Genomic DNA, 17,731 nt, shown 5'->3' with positions numbered 1-17,731 from the left:
GGCGGAAGTGGAGCATTTTCTCCATCCACCAGCTGTCTAAAAACCCGGTTTTTCGGCTGCCGACAGCGGAGACTGTCGGCTGCGGAAAATCTTTTAGGCTATGGTGTGGAAACAAGGTCAGCCTCCCACAACTGTTTTGAGGAAACGGGCGTAGAAGCTCATGCTCATTATGTTTGTTATTTCTAATTTGCTGTTGACCAACACAAATATGCACATGTGCACATGCACATGCACATGCACATGCACATGCACATGCACATGCACATGCACATGCACATGCACATGCACATGCACATGCACATGCACATGCACATGCACATGCACATGCACATGCCAGGATGAAGTGGCTGTGGCCTGGAAAGGGAAGTCGGAACTCTCTGTTGGAACAGTTGCCTCCATGACCTGACTCAGTATAAGCAGATGAAGATGGATGGATGGATGTTCTAATGATTTAAAGGCTTTCTACACTGTGAATTGGGAAAACCCAAATATTCATTAAGTTAAATTATATTAAGCTGCTTCGGTTTGGGAGTATAGTAAAGGCTTTGTAAAATATTCTGTTACTGTAATTTCTTTATCTAAGGATACAAGGAGTATGGTTGTATGGTTGTGGTTGTGTTAGTATTATTACATTTTTTGACTTGCTTGCTGTTATTTTATTGTCTTTCTAACGTAGCATCAACAGGTATCCACAGGGAAGACCTTTACTTTAGTTTAACGATATTCCCACAGTATTTAGTCCATCATTGCATCAAATAGGGCTCGGCGATATGACTTCAAATCAGAAGCATGGTAATTTTAAACTTTTGCTTCTATTACAATTAAAGGTAGGCCGCTAAGTGATATTTTTTTGGTTAAAACAAAAAGGTTTTGTCAAAAGTTTAAATCACTATATTCTGATAGTATTCATTGCTATAGAGCAGGGGTGCCCACACGTTTTGAGTGGTGCAACGACTCCCTTACGGAGCTATGTGTGTGGGTCGGCACCCTGGGTGCATTCCTGTGGGTCTGGAACTCCCCCCTCCCCCCGGACACCCCCACACAGAGTTGCACCACTCACTTCACACGGGAGTGATTTTCTTTTATACTTGAGAGCCACTTTCCAAATGACCAGCTCAACGAGAACTACACATAAAAAAAAATGATGATCCCATTGCTGAAATTTGTTTAAAAATGTACCTGAGGGGGAATTGGAATAGTTACATACAGTAAGACTTGAGACAAGCTCATACTTGGAATGGAAAATAGAGGGGAAATGGAATTGTAGGGTTCTTTTGTATAACTTTGTAATGCTACTGACGTTTGTGTACAACACTCTTTTTGCATTCTGGGTTTGAGCTGACAGGCCCTTTTAGATGTCAATCAATCATGTCACTTTAATTCAAGTCGCAGATGCGAACAAGTTTATTTTATCATCATCATCATCATCATCATCATACTATAATCATCATCATCATCATGAGGAAGTGGTTTAAGTGGTGACTGTAATTATCCCTAAACAAACAATCAAAAAATCAAACACCTGTGTCGGAGTGTGTCAGTGAATGAAAAGGGCAAGTGTAATTGGTCAATAATAATGGTTTGATGGCAGCGATCCAAGCTGAGCGATTCTACTCCAAACAGAAAGGTTCTGTTTTAATGATAGTATACTGCCACCTCACTGTTGTCATGGTGACTCTCATAAACAACGACTCACTCATGTATTTCCATGGTGCTTCTAAACTGTGCGGCCGAGTGCCGCATGGTATAATCTGAGATGGTGGTAAACACCAGTGAAAGTAACTAGTACATTTACTCAAGTACTGCACTAACATATGAAGTACAGTAGAACAGCCATTCGGAAATAGCTAATCTACAAACATGTAGATTGGACGTTATTTTACTTGGTACCTTAAGTAGGCCTATATTCTGATGCCAAAATGACTTTAAAAATGTTGAAACACAGGATTTAACTTGTAACAGTATGTTTTTTCTGCTTTGTTTTTTTACTTAATTAAAAAAAAAGAATAATATCCGAGTAGCCTACTTCATCCACCACTGGTAAAGAGAGGAGTTCTGGTGTCAATATCCATGAGATGCCGTGAGAGCGCACAAACACACAGAGCAGCAACTACGTTAAAGCGCTGGTTGCTTTTCATAGCTCAGTAAATAGACCTACATCGTGTGCTGTAGTTTTCAGCTTAACAAAATGTAAGTTTACCTTCCCACGGAGCTAATTATGCTGTAGCAGTTGAATACACACTATTGAATACACGCTGTTGCTGCCATGAGCTTACCTACCTGCCAAATCCCTCCTGATGTTTGTCCCTTACATGTATGTCCTTTATGTCAATATTGATGCAGTGTTATTTTGATTAAAGTGCAGTGGCGGAGAGTAACTAAGTACATGTATTCAAGTAAAGTTTCACTTTAAAACCAGAACTGGCTTCTCCTCTCTTTCAACGTGTGTTTAGCCAGTGGTGGACGAAGTACTCTGATTGTCTTTTTTTTTTTTTTAAGTAAATAAAATTAAATAAAGTAAATTAGCAATATCATACAGTTTTACTTTACTTGGCAAATAGTGTAGTTTTTATTATTTATTATTCCAAAACATTAGTAAGTTCTACTGAGTAAGCTCTACTGATGATCGAGCTATTTTCAAGTTTGACAAAATCTGAGTGGTTTTAGGTTTAGTACTTTGGTAGCCTTCTGTTAGTGCATTTTACTTACAGCAGAGTATTTTAACATTGTGGTATATTGCTACTTTTGTAAAAGAAAAATGTATTTCTTCCACCACTGCTAACCCATTCTGAACGGGCACCCATTTTGGTGTTGGCATCATGTTATGCTTTAGCTATTGAAAAATAGCAGATCTACAAGCTCATATCGCGCCACCGAGTGGCGCGATACGAGCTTGTAGGTCTGCTATTTTTGAAAAAAATCGAAGAACGACTGACATTTTTAGAATCTGATCTCAGGTCAGAATGGGTTAATCAGACCAGTGTGTGTCCGGCGGAAACCTCGTATGAATCTGATCTCAGGTCAGAATGGGCTAATTATGTTATAGCTGTTGAGTACACACTGTTGCTCCCATGCATGAGCTCACCTATCTGCTAAATATCCACTTGTGTTGTTTGTCCCTCATGTCTTTATCAGAGTTTATGTCCTTTATGTCCTTCTCTGCAAGTCTGCATGCCCTGTCATTTTGTTGACGATGCTCTGCAAATATATTGAGCTTAACTAGACTGTGTGCATGTGCGTGCCGTGTGCGTGCGTGCGTGCGTTTGTGCGTGCATGCGGGCGTGAACATTCTCACTTCATTTGACTGTATTTCCTGTTTCCTATAATCTTAGTTTGCATTTCATCACACTCATTTTATCACAATGAATATGTCATTTGACAGATCTGATTTATTTTCATGCTGTACGAAACGGCAAGGTTTCTTATCTGTTGCCGTACATGGTTGGATATACAGTATAGACTAGATGATCTGGTCCGTCCAACAAATCCACCCAATATAATCAGCGTTCCCACGCCGTATCTGTGTGTCTATATCATTATTTGGAGATGAAAGGCTGTATATGTACATACATTTTCAAAATCATGGAGGAGAAGCTGATAGCAGCAGTGTGGTCAGTTAGTACCTATGACTACAATTCAAGTGCACATTATCTCAGGAATCTTTCCATGAAATGTGACGAGTGCAATCATGGAGGATAAACCCTAACTATTTGACTGATGCTTGAAGACCACTTGCAAGATAAATGGTTGCATTTATATAGCGCCTTTATCCAAGGAGCTTTACAGAGATTGTGCATTACATTGACCCATTCACACACCAATGCCGGAGGAAACCATGCAAAGCACCAACCTGCACATCGGGAGCAATTAGGTTCAGAGTCTTGCTCATTGACACTTCGACTCTGGGGGAGCCTGGGTTCGAACTGGGAGCCTTGTGGTTCCCATCCGGTCACTCTTATCCCTGAGCCACTGCCGCCCCATATTTATTGAACCGTATTTATTGAACGATATTTAATATTTAATGCCACGTTCTGTCCAATGATGAGCTGTAATGACTTTGAGCATTTTTTATATAATTATATTGTTTTGGCATAATATACTGTAGAAAAGGACAAAAAAGAGTTTGTGATGTTGCGCATCTTCTTGTATTCTTATCTCTGAGTGTTTGGTTGTATCCTGTCAGATAACATAAGATACATGTTCCCTTTTAAAGTATATTTATGTAAAAGCGCAGTATGTTAAACGTATACTGATATTCTTTGTCCCATGATAGAAACATATATATATAATACAATGTTATTTAATACCACAACATTCTGATCTGCATTGAGTATAGACACTTTTGTGTCAAATTGCCACATCGATGGAACAGAAACAGATTATGGGAAAAGGTTGTGTCTTTGAGGATGTGTCATCATTATAGAGAGGCAGCCTGTTGGCTGAATGCCCAGTGAATGAACAACTCTGTCGCTCAATAAGAACAATGGAGGTCAGAGGTGAAGGCTTGTGCTCAGCCTCCATATTCTGGGAAACATATTGAGTCTGGTCAACCAACTGTAGGGTTAAAGTGGTTCACACACACATGAATGCTTATTTCTCAGAAAAGCTACAAACTTGCATGTTTCTCACCCCTAACTGTTGTGTAATTCATTGGCATCACTGACTGTTAGAAGAGGAAAGTTATGCTGCTTTCAAGTATACACTATTTCTTATGCTTTAGCAATGTTTGAACAAGCTGAACCAAAACAAGTATCTTTTATATCTACTACCATAATTTACTTGCAGTGTGAATGTACAGCACATAATGTATTGCAATGCGGTTAGACATACTTTATCACCCACAAAGTCAAGTCCGCTAGTATTCCGCTTCAGTACAGATTGTGTAGATAAGCAGTGATGACACAGACGTAACACAACGCAGAACAATCAGAGCAATGTCAGTATAATACAAACCACAGACAACAAATTGGTAGCAACAGTTATTACCATAAATGCATTGAGTTTAAGTGAGTCAGCTAGTAGCCAAGCAACCATGTCGTAAACACGTTTGATAATATGACCAGGCCAATATAAGTGGCACAGACTGGAATAACGATACTATTTTTAGGAGGCGGAGCAACGTCCATAAATATGTGTTCTTGACCGGGTCCTTGAAAGAGGATAATGAGGTTAGTTGTTGTTGTCTTAATCCAGTGGTTAGGAGAATGTTTTGGAGAGCTATGAGCAGGATTGAAACACTTTCAATCGGGTGTCCCTATTTTCGCACATAGTAAAATAATAAGAAAAGGAAAAGAAAATCTTCCTAAATTGCAAATCTACAAGCTTGCAATACAACACGTTGTGAGCATGTAGATCAGTTATTTTCCCTAAACACCATTGTACACCAAAGAATAAAATGGGGCGTATTAGTAGGATTAGTATAGTTTTTGCCTAAAATATTGTCTATATACTGTACATTCACAAATCCAATTGCTGACCGGCTGTCGGTTTTGAGCTTTTTCTTTTTTTTATAGGGGATATACAGTATGTGACGGCCATAAAAAAGAAAACGGCCATAGCCACTTGCCCAAATGTATCTAAAATGTGCTGACCTCATCACATTTGTGATGACGGCTATGGCAGTTTTTATCCCTAGGAGTGTTTTTTGTGCAAAACTAATGCTTGAAATGTTCAGAATCATGAAAAGCCCCTAGTTGGACACATTATTATGCTAAAGCATAATTAAAATTAGAATTTGGTCACATATAGTTGCATATAAATCAAAAATACATTGCATGGATGCACCTGGGACGTATCCTCAGTGATGTATCCTCTAAGGTCTTCGGGGTTTCGGGTCTCGCAACATCATACCCCTCAATCAGGTGACCCAGCCGGGGGTGATCAAGTCCCGACTTACGTCCCAGTATAGCTACCTGTCTGGGAGTGAAAGGAACTGGCGCGTGGTCGGACTAAGCTCTGTGGGTTGACTCCTGTCCGGGCCCCTCCTACGTGTCACCAGGTCCACTCCAACTCTCATCAGGTCCAGGACCTGTGCGTTGCACCAGTCTCCCAGCACCAGCCACGTCCTTCAGGAATGGTGGATTCTCAAGCCGCAATGGTTCTGCATGGTGGTGCTGCAGGCTCCACTTGCGGCTTGAATGGCCCTCCTAAAGGTCTCACCGTGGGTTTGTTGTCACGTATAAACCCCTATTAAAAAAATGCTCAATACCGACAGCCGGTCAGCAAGTGGATTCATGAATGTTTGTATATAGACAATAGTTTAGGGCAGGCCAATAAAACACCAAATTTCCCACTTCACCCCCCCGGCTGCCAGACCATATAGCCTAATATATTATATAAACAGAGTTATAATAAAGTAGGTGATAATCAGCTATAGATTGTAGATAAAGTCAATCCAAAGCGCTTTACATTCACACGGACGGCAGAGGAAACCTTGCTCATCGGGAGTAATTAGTGGTTCGGTGTCTTGCTCAAGGACACTTCGAAGATCGACACGCCAGGGGGAGCCGAGGATCGGAACCTGTATATAACAAAAACATCGCATGGATGCACCTGGGACGTATCCTCAGTGATGTATCCCAAGGTCATCGGGATTTCGGGTCTCTCAACAACATACTCCTCACTCAGGCGACCCAGCCGGGAGTGATCAAGTCCCGACTTACGTCCCAGTAGCTACCCTCAATCAGTCCCATTAGGGCAAAACCAGGGGCACACAATCCGTTGGAACCACTCCAGAACTACTCTGCCAGGGCTGGGAGGTACACTTCTGGCACTATACCAAACTATACCAATTCGCAATTGGCCACATTTGCAAACTCAGAGAGGAATCCCACAAGGCTATTTCAATTGTCTTTTCTGGCCTCTATGAATACCTATTGCCTCAGTACTGTGTGGAGGGGATTTTACTGTGTACTGTTAGTCATATTGGACAGGCCCACGTACCGAGAGGAAGGACAGGACATTTGATTGCTCTGTTGTGTTGTGCTCTTTTTCTGAATCATTGCCTTCATTCAAAGTAGTTTGAATTCAAATAATGAAAACATGCATTCTTTCACCTTTCATCATAGATAAGACATTAGAATTATCAATGAGATATATATATATATATATATATAGAGAGAGAGAGAGAGAGAGAGAGGCCATTTGTTCCTTTTTGGAACACTTTGGTTCTTATTTGATGTGTTATAAAACGTGAGAGAGAATCTGAGAGAGAGAGCGAGTGAGAGCCTTCAGCGGACCGAGCATTTCGCAGTTCTGGGTGAGATATCGGCATTTTCTGAAACTTCAGGGTGATTTGGTCATTTGGTATTCAGAGTTCTTTATGTGTTGCATATGGTAACAGAACAAACAGACAGACAGACAGACAGACAGACAGACAGGTGAGTCATGGAGGGTTACACATGGATGATGAAGCCAAACTCCTCTAATCTGCTACTTTTTATGCTTTTGTGTGATCGAGTTAATTTATGAAAAAAGTAAAACACATATGTATGGAGATTAAAGGTTTCTGCCCGACAGCAACAATATGTAATCCCAACTGGGTAGCACTTTACAATAATGACCCGTTATAAAGCATTTATAAACGTTTATAAGCAGTTTGTAGACTATTAACAAATCATTATTAACCTGTTTGTTGACATTCGTAAATGATTATTAAAACCGTTATAACTATGGTTACAAATCATTTATAAGGTATTAGTAAGTAGTAAACTATTCATTAATAAGCCATTTATATACATCTGTAAATGATTATTAAATAATTTGTAATGACCCCATGATAAAGCATTTATAAACGTTTATAAGCAGTTTGTAGACTATTAACAAATCATTAACAACCTGCTTGTTTACATTTGTAAATGATTACTAAAACCTTTATAACAAATTTACAAATAATTTATAAAGTATTAGTAAGTAGTAAAACTATTCATGAATAAGCCATGTATAATACATCTGTAAATGATTATTAAATCATTTGTAACTGATGTTATATAATATATACAAGCTATTTGTATATTTGGGAAATGTGTTTGTTCATGTTTAACATATACTTTGTAAAACATTCCTAAAATATCTATAAATCCTTAGTACATGTTATTAAGTGGAGGAGGACAGTCGTACTCGGATACGAGTGACCGCCGATGATGATGAAAGTGACGACAGTTCATCATTTACAACTGTCTGTTAATGTTTGTTCATGTTTAACATATGCTTTGTAAAACATTCCTAAAACATATATAAATCCTTAGTACATGTTATTAAGGTCCCTATAGTAAAGTGACGACAGTTCATAATTTACAACTGTCTGTTAATGTTTGTTCATGTTTAACATATGCTTTGTAAAACATTCCTAAAACATATATTAATCCTTAGTACATGTTATTAAGGTCCCTATAGTAAAGTGATGACAGTTCATCATTTACAACTGTCTGTTAATGTTTGTTCATGTTTAACCCAACATCATTTTATGTTGAAGATGTTGTGTTGCATTGTGGGTAATCCTCAGTACAGAGGAACTCCATACTGAGGGTAAGATGGTCTCCTGTTTGCTCAGGCACAAACAAATTAATTACAAACATCTAAGCTTCATATAAGTGGCCAGATATGCACTCATGTTTACATAGTGTTATTCAGTAACATTCGTTTTTGTATGTCATGGTATCATAATTATGACATTGTTTATTTAATTGTTTGAAAAACGGTTAGCATGTTAGCTAGCTGTTAGCACAGCTGTTAGCTGTGCTGTGTAGCCTGTGTTACATGAGAATTCACTGACACTCCATGTAAGTGAATTCTCAAAAACGAATGTTACTGAATAACACTATGTAAACATGAGTGCATATCTGGCCACTTATATGAAGCATAGATGTTTGTAATTAATTTGTTTGTGCCTGAGCAAACAGGAGACCATCTTACCCTCAGTATGGAGTTCCTCTGTACTGAGGATTACCCACAATGCAACACAACATCTTCAACATAAAATGATGTAGGGTTAAACATGAACAAACATTAACAGACAGTTGTAAATTATGAACTGTCATCACTTTACTATAGGGACCTTAATAACATGTACTAAGGATTTATATATGTTTTAGGAATGTTTTACAAAGCATATGTTAAACATGAACAAACATTAACAGACAGTTGTAAATTATGAACTGTCGTCACTTTACTATAGGGACCTTAATAACATGTACTAAGGATTTATATATGTTTTAGGAATGTTTTACAAAGCATATGTTAAACATGAACAAACATTAACAGACAGTTGTAAATTATGAACTGTCGTCACTTTACTATAGGGACCTTAATAACATGTACTAAGGATTTATATATGTTTTAGGAATGTTTTACAAAGCATATGTTAAACATGAACAAACATTAACAGACAGTTGTAAATGATGAACTGTCGTCACTTTACTATAGGGACCTTAATAACATGTACTAAGGATTTATATATGTTTTAGGAATGTTTTACAAAGCATATGTTAAACATGAACAAACATTAACAGACAGTTGTAAATGATGAACTGTCGTCACTTTACTATAGGGACCTTAATAACATGTACTAAGGATTTATATATGTTTTAGGAATGTTTTACAAAGCATATGTTAAACATGAACAAACATTAACAGACAGTTGTAAATGATGAACTGTCGTCACTTTCATCATCATCGGCGGTCACTCGTATCCGAGTATGACTGTCCTCCTCCACTTAATAACATGTACTAAAGATTTATAGATATTTTAGGAATGTTTTACAAAGTATATGTTAAACATGAACAAACACATTTCCCAAATATACAAATAGCTTGTATATATTATATAACATCAGTTACAAATGATTTAATAATCATTTACAGATGTATTATACATGGCTTATTCATGAATAGTTTTACTACTTACTAATACTTTATAAATTATTTGTAAATTTGTTGTAAAGGTTTTAGTAATCATTTACAAATGTAAACAAGCAGGTTGTTAATGATTTGTTAATAGTCTACAAACTGCTTATAAACGTTTATAAATTATTTATCATGGGGTCATTACAAATGATTTAATAATCATTTACAGATGTATATAAATGGCTTATTAATGAATAGTTTACTACTTACTAATACCTTATAAATGATTTGTACCCATAGTTATAACGGTTTTAATAATCATTTACGAATGTCAACAAACAGGTTAATAATGATTTGTTAATAGTCTACAAACTGCTTATAAACGTTTATAAATGCTTTATAACGGGTCATTATTGTAAAGTGCTACCCACAACTGCTGTACAGTATGAAAGATCCGCTTCTGGATCATTGGGACCCACCGTTTACTCTGCACTGCAGCCTTGCATGCCCAAAACAGTTACTTTCCAAGAGGGAAGGTTCAGTATTTATAACATGCTAGAGAGAATAGCAATAATAGCACATCTACAAGCTCATAACACGTCACAATGCAACACATTGTGAGCTATTGAATGGAGTTTTAGATTGGCGAGTTTTAGATAGGCTCCTCCTTCGTCTACATGTCGAAGTGTCCTTGGGCAAGACACTGAACCCCAAATTGCTCCTGATGTGCTGGTTGGTACCTTGCATGGCTTCCGCCGCAATCAGTGCATGAATGTGTGTGAATGGGTGAATGTAATGCATGTAAAGCGCCTTGGATAAAGGCGCTATATAAATGCACCATTTGCCATTTATTAATGTACGGGGGGAAAAAAACGTAGAACTAGAGTTGATTATTATTATTGGCTACAGACAATTTTTCCACACCACTGAAGTGCGACCGAATTAAAAGGACTATATTAAAAGGATAATATTTTAATTCAGAGCAAATGCCAAGCTGATGCCACTCAGTTGTGCTCGGCTGTAGTTCCCAAGGTTACATGGTAGCCATGGCTACACTTCTTTGTTTTGACAGGTTTTCTCACATGCAGAAAGCATCCAACTACTAATAATCAGTGCTTGAGTCAAAATATAGACACTCCTGCTCACATATTACATAACTAATAGGCCAAAGTGAAATTTGTGCAATCAAATTAGTTCTTCAGTTAAATTACCGGACTACTTGTATATGTATATATGTATATGTGTTCTTGACCGGGTCCTTGAAAGAGGATAATGAGGTTAGTTGTTGTTGTCTTAATCCAGTGGTTAGGAGAATGTTTTGGAGAGCTATGAGCAGGATTGAAACACTTTCAATCGGGTGTCCCTATTTTCGCACATAGTAAAATAATAAGAAAAGGAAAAGAAAATCTTCCTAAATTGCAAATCTACAAGCTTGCAATACAACACGTTGTGAGCATGTAGATCAGTTATTTTCCCTAAACACCATTGTACACCAAAGAATAAAATGGGGCGTATTAGTAGGATTAGTATAGTTTTTGCCTAAAATATTGTCTATATACTGTACATTCACAAATCCAATTGCTGACCGGCTGTCGGTTTTGAGCTTTTTCTTTTTTTTATAGGGGATATACAGTATGTGACGGCCATAAAAAAGAAAACGGCCATAGCCACTTGCCCAAATGTATCTAAAATGTGCTGACCTCATCACATTTGTGATGACGGCTATGGCAGTTTTTATCCCTAGGAGTGTTTTTTGTGCAAAACTAATGCTTGAAATGTTCAGAATCATGAAAAGCCCCTAGTTGGACACATTATTATGCTAAAGCATAATTAAAATTAGAATTTGGTCACATATAGTTGCATATAAATCAAAAATACATTGCATGGATGCACCTGGGACGTATCCTCAGTGATGTATCCTCTAAGGTCTTCGGGGTTTCGGGTCTCGCAACATCATACCCCTCAATCAGGTGACCCAGCCGGGGGTGATCAAGTCCCGACTTACGTCCCAGTATAGCTACCTGTCTGGGAGTGAAAGGAACTGGCGCGTGGTCGGACTAAGCTCTGTGGGTTGACTCCTGTCCGGGCCCCTCCTACGTGTCACCAGGTCCACTCCAACTCTCATCAGGTCCAGGACCTGTGCGTTGCACCAGTCTCCCAGCACCAGCCACGTCCTTCAGGAATGGTGGATTCTCAAGCCGCAATGGTTCTGCATGGTGGTGCTGCAGGCTCCACTTGCGGCTTGAATGGCCCTCCTAAAGGTCTCACCGTGGGTTTGTTGTCACGTATAAACCCCTATTAAAAAAATGCTCAATACCGACAGCCGGTCAGCAAGTGGATTCATGAATGTTTGTATATAGACAATAGTTTAGGGCAGGCCAATAAAACACCAAATTTCCCACTTCACCCCCCCGGCTGCCAGACCATATAGCCTAATATATTATATAAACAGAGTTATAATAAAGTAGGTGATAATCAGCTATAGATTGTAGATAAAGTCAATCCAAAGCGCTTTACATTCACACGGACGGCAGAGGAAACCTTGCTCATCGGGAGTAATTAGTGGTTCGGTGTCTTGCTCAAGGACACTTCGAAGATCGACACGCCAGGGGGAGCCGAGGATCGGAACCTGTATATAACAAAAACATCGCATGGATGCACCTGGGACGTATCCTCAGTGATGTATCCCAAGGTCATCGGGATTTCGGGTCTCTCAACAACATACTCCTCACTCAGGCGACCCAGCCGGGAGTGATCAAGTCCCGACTTACGTCCCAGTAGCTACCCTCAATCAGTCCCATTAGGGCAAAACCAGGGGCACACAATCCGTTGGAACCACTCCAGAACTACTCTGCCAGGGCTGGGAGGTACACTTCTGGCACTATACCAAACTATACCAATTCGCAATTGGCCACATTTGCAAACTCAGAGAGGAATCCCACAAGGCTATTTCAATTGTCTTTTCTGGCCTCTATGAATACCTATTGCCTCAGTACTGTGTGGAGGGGATTTTACTGTGTACTGTTAGTCATATTGGACAGGCCCACGTACCGAGAGGAAGGACAGGACATTTGATTGCTCTGTTGTGTTGTGCTCTTTTTCTGAATCATTGCCTTCATTCAAAGTAGTTTGAATTCAAATAATGAAAACATGCATTCTTTCACCTTTCATCATAGATAAGACATTAGAATTATCAATGAGATATATATATATATAGAGAGAGAGACATTAGAATTATCAATGAGATATATATATATATATAGAGAGAGAGAGAGAGAGAGAGAGAGAGAGAGAGAGAGAGAGAGAGAGAGAGAGAGAGAGAGAGAGAGAGAGAGAGAGAGAGAGAGAGAGAGAGAGAGAGAGAGAGAGAGAGGCCACTTGTTCCTTTTTGGAACACTTTGGTTCTTATTTGATGTGTTATAAAACGTGAGAGAGAATCTGAGAGAGAGAGCGAGTGAGAGCCTTCAGCGGACCGAGCATTTCGCAGTTCTGGGTGAGATATCGGCATTTTCTGAAACTTCAGGGTGATTTGGTCATTTGGTATTCAGAGTTCTTTATGTGTTGCATATGGTAACAGAACAAACAGACAGACAGACAGACAGACAGACAGGTGAGTCATGGAGGGTTACACATGGATGATGAAGCCAAACTCCTCTAATCTGCTACTTTTTATGCTTTTGTGTGATCGAGTTAATTTATGAAAAAAGTAAAACACATATGTATGGAGATTAAAGGTTTCTGCCCGACAGCAACAATATGTAATCACAACTGCTGTACAGTATGAAAGATCCGCTTCTGGATCATTGGGACCCACCGTTTACTCTGCACTGCAGCCTTGCATGCCCAAAACAGTTACTTTCCAAGAGGGAAGGTTCAGTATTTATAACATGCTAGAGAGAATAGCAATAATAGCACATCTACAAGCTCATAACACGTCACAATGCAACACATTGTGAGCTATTGAATGGAGTTTTAGATTGGCGAGTTTTAGATAGGCTCCTCCTTCGTCTACATGTCGAAGTGTCCTTGGGCAAGACACTGAACCCCAAATTGCTCCTGATGTGCTGGTTGGTACCTTGCATGGCTTCCGCCGCAATCAGTGCATGAATGTGTGTGAATGGGTGAATGTAATGCATGTAAAGCGCCTTGGATAAAGGCGCTATATAAATGCACCATTTGCCATTTATTAATGTACGGGGGAAAAAAAACGTAGAACTAGAGTTGATTATTATTATTGGCTACAGACAATTTTTCCACACCACTGAAGTGCGACCGAATTAAAAGGACTATATTAAAAGGATAATATTTTAATTCAGAGCAAATGCCAAGCTGATGCCACTCAGTTGTGCTCGGCTGTAGTTCCCAAGGTTACATGGTAGCCATGGCTACACTTCTTTGTTTTGACAGGTTTTCTCACATGCAGAAAGCATCCAACTACTAATAATCAGTGCTTGAGTCAAAATATAGACACTCCTGCTCACATATTACATAACTAATAGGCCAAAGTGAAATTTGTGCAATCAAATTAGTTCTTCAGTTAAATTACCGGACTACTTGCTTCTAAAGATAAATAATAAACTAAAAATTACAAATGTCAATGCGTTGCTGTATTCAAATTTAGAAAGTTAGCATGCAGTTATGAGTAAAAAAATGAAATGAAAGGACCAATTCTGCCTGCCAATGATTACAATTGTAGGTGGGTTTTTGAACTGTCCTCAGCCCTCCTCTGAGACACAGTGGTACCATATCATAAGGAGCATTAAGACCAACTAGACCAGTGCCCAGCTGTAGAGCACTAAGTCGGTAAATGATGGAAGTTGGAGATCCATGCCCCAGCTACCCGTTGTACCCGTGCCAGAGTACCCATTCCACCCATCTGTCTGTGTCCCTTTTATGCCCATACAGTATATGGAGATTTCTGTACCTGTCTCTCTGTGTGCATTTATAGAGATAAGATATGGAGATTGGTTGAAAATAACCATCACTAATATCCATGGCAACAGCTACAGCTCGTTGTTCTGACGAGGTTTGTGAAATGCAAATGCTTCTCTACGCATCCAGCTATTAATCACCTCATGACGGAACATCAGCTTGACTCATTTTAACCAGTGCAGGGCCAGAAAAGTGAAACCACTGCAGGGCCTAAACTAGCCTGGTAAAACCACTCCCCCTATTCCCCAACAGGGAAACCACTCATAGTAATCTGCGACCTACAGTCGCAAAATAATTTACCGGTAAGTAAAATATCTGGATCTGAGATGTAGTGGAGTAGACGTAAAAGGCATAATGGGAATTGGAAATACCTCAGTAAAATATAAGTATCTCAAAATGTTACTTAAGTACTATTACTTGAGTAAATGTGCTTAGTTTTACTTTCCACCACTGATTGCTATTTAACACGGCGCCCGCCAGAAGCGTAGAAAGTGTAGACCAGAAGATAGTTGTCAGTTGGACAACAAAAACGTCAGCTACAGCCCTGCATTTATGATATGACTCATGTGATCCATTGCAGGGTCTAAGCAGGCAGAGTGCAGACTGGGCTCAGGAGTTAATAGGGCTCCAAACTCTATCTTTTGTTGCCTTTTCTGTCTCTACCTGCTTGTCGTTTGAAGCCAGCTCCCTAAATGTCTCGGGGAAATTCCCCTCTGTCAGGTGAAAAGAAGCAGCTTGGACTCCTCATGCATAGAAGGAGGCATGAGGTCAGTCCGCTGCCCCCCCCCAGGTTGGCAGAGGAAGTGTAGCGCCCAGGATTACATTAGATAATTGGCACTGGGTGAAAAGAAAACTGGGTTACAAAATTGTGGGATAAAAATTTAGAGAAAAAAAAAAGCATACAGTCACTCCCTCAACACCATCTGCTTTGAATTCTCAATTATTATTATTGTTTTAATTCATGTATTAATGTACTATGCTATTCTCTTGTCTCTTTTATTCATTTTGTCTTTTATATTGATGTACGGAATCTACTAACTTTATTTACGGTACATACAGAACATTATTAAATACTTTTGTAATTATTTTCATTATCAGAGCATACGGAGGAAGTCTGTTTTGTTGTTTTTGAATGAAGCGTGGCAGAGTGAGCCACTCTGAGTGGTACAGAATGTACCAGCTGTAATTGCACAATGCGTTCTATGCGTAACATAAATCATTATTACCTAAAATATTCACATTCTCTTATAGTGGATCGAAAAGGCATAGGCTGAAGCTCAACGCTTATTGATTGAAGATATTTTAAAGTCACAGAGGGTTCACTTCACACATAGCTGTCTATAGGAGTGGTTGATCAAAAACAACACTTTAATTGTAAGAGAGGTGTGTGTTGTGAGATTGTCAATTTTGGGCTAATTGTGAGCTTGCAGATCACAAATTTCATGTGACACCATCATACGTACAGTAAGGAACAGCTGTGGTGGAGCTCCATTCATTCTCCAGACCAAGACCTAACATAATAAATCATTGACACCTTTTTTTTTCTTCAAAGCTCTCCGATTTCCTCAGAGCAAAGATAGAGTGTTTCTTAGTTAAGGAGTACTGTATTTCCGGAAGGAAGGGCACCTAGCTGACTCACACTGATAAGAGATGTGCTGAGCAGAATACCATTACTCTGCTCTCGTATCTTCTGCCAGTGATGCAAATATGTACCTCCACTCAGTCTACCCACACATGTCCTCTACTGAGTCTACTCAATAAGACAAGTTGATAACTTTTCTTTGAGCCGTAATGTAGTTTCCTAGAGTCCTGATATGTACTGTATATATATTGTTGCCAAGGCTTGAATATGCTCGAGGCCTTGAATCTCATAGTGAATTCATAAAATGCCTCTTTGTTCTGTCCTCAGCAGAAAGCAGAATGTTGAGAAGAAGAAAGTTTGCGGGAACATGTCTTCCAGCATTTTTATTTTTTATTATTGCAATTTGATTTTCATTTATCCTTTATCTAACAAAGGGTAAAACACATTTTGTCATGTTTTAAGTGGGCCCCCCTGAACCACATGCGCATCAAAATAACAATTAAAGGTCCACTTCACCACTTTTCAACCTATCTTCATATAATTGGTCCACCAATGATCCTGATAAAATAACACAATTATTTTCTACTCTCATAGGAGGTCTGTTGGCAGTTCCAAAAGCCGTCCACCAGTGACATCATCAATGGGGAATCCAAGCTACTAAGCCATCGTTCTAACGATAATTAAAGCATTTTTTCAGTTAATCTTGTTTAAAAGAAATCTGCCTTAACGATAATGTCACTGGTGGACGGGTTTCTGAACTGTCCACATGAACTGTGTCTGCATGAGTCAAGGCACATGTGTAAACAAGATCCATGGCTTTTGACCAAACGAGGCATGATTTATGCCTGTTCAAAGTTTTCATTTTCAACCAATTGCTCAGCGCTATTTGGCATGACCCTCTCTACCATGCTGACTGTAATGTTTCATAAAATGTGACTCTGCATGCATGATTGCATGTATTAGGGGCAGAAGAAGAATTTTCATAAAACTGCAATATCCAAAGGCTCATAAAAGCTTCATTTTTAAACTTAAAAACAAAAGCGAGACATTTATGTATTTATATTGGTCCAAAGTTCATGTGTAGACAGTTTTGCGCATTTTGATCAAAGAGCCCGGGAGGAGATAGATTTGAACAGTTTTTCATATAATTCAAAATGGTGGGAGTTGGTAGGTCAGAGGTCAAAAATCAACACGAAAGTTGTTCGGCATGAGATGCCTATGTGTATCAAAGTTGTTTTGCTGGTGGTCAAACGATTTATGAGCTACAGCATGCCTGTTCAAAGTAAGCGGTTTCAATTGAGTGCTATTGCGCCACCCTTTGGCCAATGGTCATGGGCTTCGCGTCTTCACTGTTTGGCATAGCCCTCTACCATA

The 17,731-nt window shown here is 39.1% G+C and overlaps 1 protein-coding gene across 1 annotated transcript in view; it reads left to right on the top strand.

Moving 5' to 3' along the window:
- Positions 1-15,628, top strand: part of dusp28 (dual specificity phosphatase 28) — a 224,840-nt gene extending 209,212 nt beyond the window's left edge. The window contains exon 3 of the transcript XR_014570232.1: positions 15,460-15,628. The gene's annotated coding sequence lies outside the window, so the exon portion shown is untranslated. The remainder of the gene's footprint in view (positions 1-15,459) is intronic.
- The last annotated feature ends 2,103 nt before the right edge of the window (positions 15,629-17,731 follow it).

This window comes from Protomyctophum parallelum (genome assembly GCF_964188405.1).
Source record: "Protomyctophum parallelum genome assembly, chromosome: 14".
NCBI classification, from domain to species: Eukaryota; Metazoa; Chordata; class Actinopteri; order Myctophiformes; family Myctophidae; genus Protomyctophum; species Protomyctophum parallelum.
This window is presented reverse-complemented; position numbering and strand designations above follow the sequence as displayed.